Source organism: Rhodamnia argentea, chromosome 7 (genome assembly GCF_020921035.1).
Source record: "Rhodamnia argentea isolate NSW1041297 chromosome 7, ASM2092103v1, whole genome shotgun sequence".
NCBI lineage: Eukaryota > Viridiplantae > Streptophyta > Magnoliopsida > Myrtales > Myrtaceae > Rhodamnia > Rhodamnia argentea.
In genome coordinates this window covers 9,002,501-9,008,645 of record NC_063156.1, presented here as the reverse complement: position 1 = coordinate 9,008,645, position 6,145 = coordinate 9,002,501, and the positions used below count along the sequence as shown (strand labels likewise).

Genomic DNA, 6,145 nt, shown 5'->3' with positions numbered 1-6,145 from the left:
CCATGGACTAAATTGAACATTTATCAAAAGTTTAGAGGCCTCATTAAACAAATTAAAAGTCTTAAGGACCACATTGTGCATTGGCCTAAAGTTGGGGGACCACATTGAAAGATTTTAAAGTTCATGGACCACATTGCACATTGGCCCAAAGTTCAACGACCATTTTTTCCATTTTTCCTTATTTAGACCGATTGCTGCTCAAATTCCACTTTCGTGGCATTAGCACCGATATGGCCGAATGTCGCAGGTTATGAGTTCCAAAGACTTGGGAAAAGGGAAGATTTTGATAGGGCAAAAACCAAGGAAACATAAATAAAAGGACAAGAAATGATGTATCGAGATTATCTTAATTCGCTCGATGAAAATAGGAGTCAGTGAGGAAATCTTGCTCTACAGTTACAATATCCCATGATGTTTATTGGCAAATCCCAGAAGCAAAGGAGATCTCGCTGTCCAAGAAGCAATGACGTTTATTCTTGTCTTAAGGGAATATTTCCTCATTGTGTGGTCAGGAAGGAGCAGGAAAGTTGCATATTACAAAATCTACTTTTGATCCTCAAGGTAAAAGCAATTTCAGAGGAAAAAATTACCTTCCGCTGAAATAGTTTGAGTATACAATCGTTTGCGTCATGCGATACGTCCTCTAGCCCTTCTCTGTCTATTTTGTCTATGTGATTGCCTTGTGGCGATGGCTGAGAACTCAAATCACTAACAGACTACTAAAACAATATAATGCTTCCTTTGTTTCGCGAAAAAAAGTGGCATTTCTTGAAAATATTTTCCAATCAAGCCGACCATGTTACATCTTGGCCGGTGCGAAGAAGGCTCTTGGAAAAAGAGAAGAGAAAGACGACGACTTCCAAATCTGATGAAATGTATTGGGATGCTCTTTGGAGAAGTCAAGTCAATAAGCAAGTGACCCCCACAAGAAGCTTGTGGCTGTTGGAGACTAAGTCGATGGTCTGTCTTTCCAAGTTCGTTTACGTGCAAGTTGGTTTCATATAGTTGGCAAATTAAGTGAACCCTTTTTTGACGGGTTTTGGGCAGAATCATTCCAGGTTTTGGTTTGTGTATTGGGAATCACACGTTTGATTCATAGATTACCGAGTACCAAGTATAAACAATTTCATATTTGAGTCACCTCGAACTTTTGATTCACCTTGATCAATGAAGAAAAGGGTTGAAAATTCACCAGCGTACATCTGCATCATCTATTTTTCCTGTGACCCCTCGTGTGGAAGCTTTCATCATGCACTTGCACATAAGTTGAAGTAAACATTTTGTGTAATTAGGATTAGAACAAGTTTTTCCTGATTGACTCATGTTTTCTCCAAGGGAATTAAGGTAATTGCATCCCTTTATTATGTATAAACTTGATTTCGTGCTTTCAACATCTCCATTTTTCAGTGTCTTCGGAACTTGAAATGTGCTACTTCAGCCATAAATGCTAATGTTATGAACAAAAAAAAAAATGGGAGCAGAAGTTGGTATAAAAAGCAATATCTGCACACAAACCAGTCACCAAGCACTTGTTTGGTCACTCTGTAAATTCATGGAAATTAAAAGAGGACTCTTAAATTCATGGAAAAAAGAGGACTCTAAGATGGGAGTGCACACAAAAACCGAATACCTTCAACTGGGGACAAGGTCTAAAGAGAGCCTAAGTCCGAGCCCATCAATATATCCAGTTGAACCCACATTCACTTAAAAGCTTAAGTTAGTGAATTGTGAGCCAACTATAATATATTAATTGCTTTCCACGATATCAATTCTCCGATGTGGGACTTCTCTAGTACAACTTACACGTGCGTTTTAAGTTTCTAACACACTCAAATATGAAATTGTGTGTACTTGGTCCTCAGTAATCTAGGAATGAAGCGTGTGATGCCCAACCGAACATATAAACCAAAACTTGGAGACATCATCTTGGATCCCGGTCCATTGACCCAATATGCAAACACAACCGTTGAGCAAATGTGACTTTCAGATGGGGTGGGGTCAGCTATGATGCATGGGTCCATCAGATTTGAAAGCAATTTTGTTACAACGGAAGACATCCTCCTGATTATTGATTTCAGCACATTAAAGAAACAAAAATTACGTTCTGCTAATATGTATTGCGTCATGCTGTGTTATATCAAGAAAGATTTTATTTTAATTTTTTTCTGCTGAACAATAATTGGTGTGGAAATATGCTAAAATGACCAATCAAAATGGCCATATTACATCTTGGCTGACAGAAAGAAGGCTCCTCGAAAAAGAGGGGAGAGAGACAACTACTTCTATTCTATCCTCAAGGAAGCATCCTGAAAGCTACTAGGAAGTAACACCAGCACATGAAAAATCTTCCCTTCTTCCCCCTGGAATAACTATATCAAGGGACTCAGCCCATATGCCTTTCTCCGTAAGTTTAGGCTCATGCACATAGCAAACGTGAAAATCATGTCCGACTCGGTTCTTCAAATCCTTTTCCTTCTGGTTTCCCTCACGGCACAAGCATCAGGAGCTGCACCTAAACTTGCAAGGCCCAACTGTGCTGAAAGATGCGGGAACGTCACCATTCCCTTCCCCTTCGGAATAGGAGCCGGGTGTTTCTTGGATGACTGGTACGAGATCGTCTGCCAGCAAAACAACACGCTTCCCATTCTAAACAAGATTGGGTTGCGCGTCCTCAACATTTCACTCCCCTCTTACAGTGAATCGCTTGCATCCATGAACGGCATGATTAGCATCAGTGTTCCAGCAATTTACTCAAATGCAAGCTGCGGGGGCGACGGAGTTGGTATGCCGGTGAGCCTCGAAGGAAGTCCGTTTGTCTTCTCCCAGACATGGAACGTCTTTGCGTCAGTTGGTTGCAACACCCTGGCAATCTTGAATAGTACAGAATCAGCTGTTGTCGGTTGCAGTTCGAAATGTGCTGGAACCAACATTAGCCGGTATAGTGCTTGTTCTGGGAGGGATGGATGCTGCCAGACTTCGCTCCCCTTTAACCTGCAGGGCTTTAATGTGGATTTCAAAGAGGAAGGCGGACATCAGGGGTGCCAGTACGCTTTCCTGGCAGATACATCATGGTTTTTCAGGTCTGACTCTATAGATTTATATGATTTGAGACTGAATAATACTTTTCCAGCGGTGTTGGAATGGGGAATTGCAAACAATACCAACTATGCGCTTGAGCTTATGCAGCAAGATTACCATGGCATCTGCACCAAATAGCCTCAACAGCATTTATGGGTATGAAATTGAAATGCCATTCATGCAGTGCTATTGCAATCAGGGGTATGGTGGTAACCCCTATTTTATTGGAGGATGCCAAGGTAACTTACTTGATGTTATCACAGTGAAGTGGCTTGTTCATTCCCAGATTTTTTTCCCTGAAACCAATGCATTCACACTGTTTAATGATCACATGCACGCTTTTCTGCCTTCCTTTTGTTTTATTTTTCTGTCCAAGATTATACAAAGTGAACGCAACTTCAAACAAAATTGATTATACTGATAATAATTTACTGGAAATCAAGGGGAACATGACGGCCTTTTCGTATCATATTTTACGCCATGGAATTAACAATTTATGAGGAAATACGACCTACTAGTCTCACTACTTTTACCCAAGGAGATGTGTTTCACTGCTAATATACTTATTCTATATTTGTCATCAGATATTAATGAATGTGAAGATCCAAGTATATGCCCCGGGACTTGTGTGAACAAACCAGGCTCCTATGATTGCGTCCATGGTAGAAAGACAGTTAAATTCATTCTTATCGGTAAGTAGATCTTTTAACCTAGAATTTTAGACAGGTGTTGGTGGAAAAATAAGTTTTATCTTACTCTTCATTCTAATATGACTGTCCATTCCCCTGTTGATGATTATAGATAAGTTTCAATCAATAGTATCTATTAAAACAACCTCAAAACTTTCTTTGAACACTACTAATACTCCGATAGATAAGAAAATGCTTGAGCTTTTCTAATGTTGTCACTTCATATCTATCAAAAGTTATCCAAGATTCCTACTTATTCTGGTATATTTCGATTGGGATTATTACAACCATTAGTAAAGATGAATGCTGCTATGAACTTTTTTTCTTTCATCAATATGATTGCTGAAGTCCTTGTAAGGGAGATCAGTTGTGCGGTGCCGATATATGTATAAAAGTTTCACCGGATGGAATGTAAACAAAAGACAAATTAATTTTTCATGGTTGTTAAGAAAATCAACGTGAAAGGAGACTCAGGTTAATCAATCTTGTATGTTTTCCTTTTAATTAGATTCACTTAAATTCTTGATGGTAAGTGCCTTTAATAGATTCTTGACAAGCAGGTACAATTCTCTCACTTACGCACCTTAAACTTTTGCAATGCAGGGGTTGGGGCAGGCCTTGGGGCTCTACTTTTGTGTCTTTTCCTATGGAGGTTGTACAAATACATCAAGAAGAGAAAAGAAATCAAGCTCAAAGAGAAGCACTTCAAACGCAATGGCGGTCTTTTGTTGGAAAGGGAGCTATCTTCACCAGAAGGCAATGTCGAGAAAAGCAAATTGTTCAATTCCAAGGATTTAGGGAAGGCCACTGACAATTTCAACGAGGATAGGATACTCGGGCAAGGTGGACAAGGTACTGTTTACAAGGGAATGTTAACAGATGGAAAAATAGTTGCGATTAAGAAATCGAAAGTGATAGACGAGGAAAAAGTCGAACAATTCATAAATGAAGTCCTCATTCTCTCACAAATCAATCATAGGAATGTGGTTAAGTTATTGGGGTGCTGCTTGGAGACAGAAGTCCCGCTTCTAGTATATGAGTTCATACCAAATGGAACTCTATATCAATATCTGCATGACCCAAATGAAGAGTTTCCTATATCGTGGGACACCCGCCTACGAATTGCAATGGAAATCGCAGGAGCCTTATTCTACTTGCATTCAGCAGCCTCTATTCCCATCTATCATCGAGATATCAAGTCCAACAATATCCTCTTGGATGAGAAATATCGGGCAAAAGTGGCAGATTTCGGTACTTCCAAGTCGGTTTCCCTCGATCAAACTCATGTAACTACAATGGTGCAAGGGACTACCGGCTACGTAGATCCGGAGTATTTCCAATCAAGTCAATATACAGACAAAAGTGATGTGTACAGCTTCGGAGTTGTCCTCGTTGAACTCTTAACGGGACAAAAGCCAATCTCGTCAGTGAGGGAACAAGAAGGAAAAAGCCTAGCAACCTATTTCATAAATTCAATGGAGGAGAATCGCTTGTTCGACATTGTTGATGCTCAAGTTTTGAAAGAAGGTAAGAAGGAAGAGATTGCATCAGTCGCTAACCTTGCGAAAAGGTGCTTGAGCCTGAATGGGAGGAACAGGCCTACAATGAAAGAAGTGGCAATGGAGTTGGAGGGGATAAGGAAGCTCCAAAATGCCTTGGGTATTCAGCTAAATCAAGAGGACCGTGAGGCAACTGAATCTTATGCTGCTGTTTTGAAACCTAGCACGTCACTCCACGCGGATGCCATTGCATTTTCAGATGCACAGCCATTCTTACCTGTTGCGACATGGTGAAATCGGTCTGCAGAGCAAAAGGAAGAGAAAAGAGAGAAGGGAGGAAAACTTGTTAGTATACTAGTAGGAGGATTTTTGGTTAGTTATTTTATGGTAATGAACTTATTCTCTGCGTTCGGGATCAATAAACTGTTAAGTCATACCAATCCCAAGTTTATTCAGGTTGTGCAATTAGCTAGGCATTATTGTATTTGTTTGTGTCAATTTGAAAGTACTTTGTAAATTGCAATCGTCTAGCGCGAGCATGAAATATTCAGCGGTTGCAACTTGGTGATGTAGCGCCCTTCTTTTTACTATGACATGTGTTCGGTCAATTGGAACTAAAAACAGAAAAAGAAGAATCATAATTACCTTTCTCTCTTCTTCATCCTTCATCCAAGAGTACCGCCCGTGGCTCCGTCTTCTTGCTCGTCCATGGCTTTGCTCGCCAGATCCAGATCTGGCCTTGTGGAACTCGTGGTCAGAAACAAAAATCAACAAAAAATGGAGGTTGTGTTGTGGTCCTCACACGCAAAAACACAAACAATCAATCTCTCTCTCTTTTCACCTTTTTCCCCTATAATTCCGCTCTGTCACCGTCACACA

General features: G+C 40.2%; 1 long non-coding RNA gene and 1 pseudogene across 1 annotated transcript in view; one reads left to right on the top strand and one right to left on the bottom strand.

The window, feature by feature from the left end:
* The first annotated feature begins 2,426 nt into the window (after positions 1 to 2,426).
* Positions 2,427 to 5,624, top strand: LOC115732032 (annotated as a pseudogene).
* LOC125316068 overlaps positions 2,452 to 6,145 on the bottom strand; it is a 10,253-nt gene continuing 6,559 nt past the window's right edge. Inside the window, exon 3 of the long non-coding RNA XR_007199382.1 lies at positions 2,452 to 2,512. This is a non-coding gene — a long non-coding RNA (uncharacterized LOC125316068). The remainder of the gene's footprint in view (positions 2,513 to 6,145) is intronic.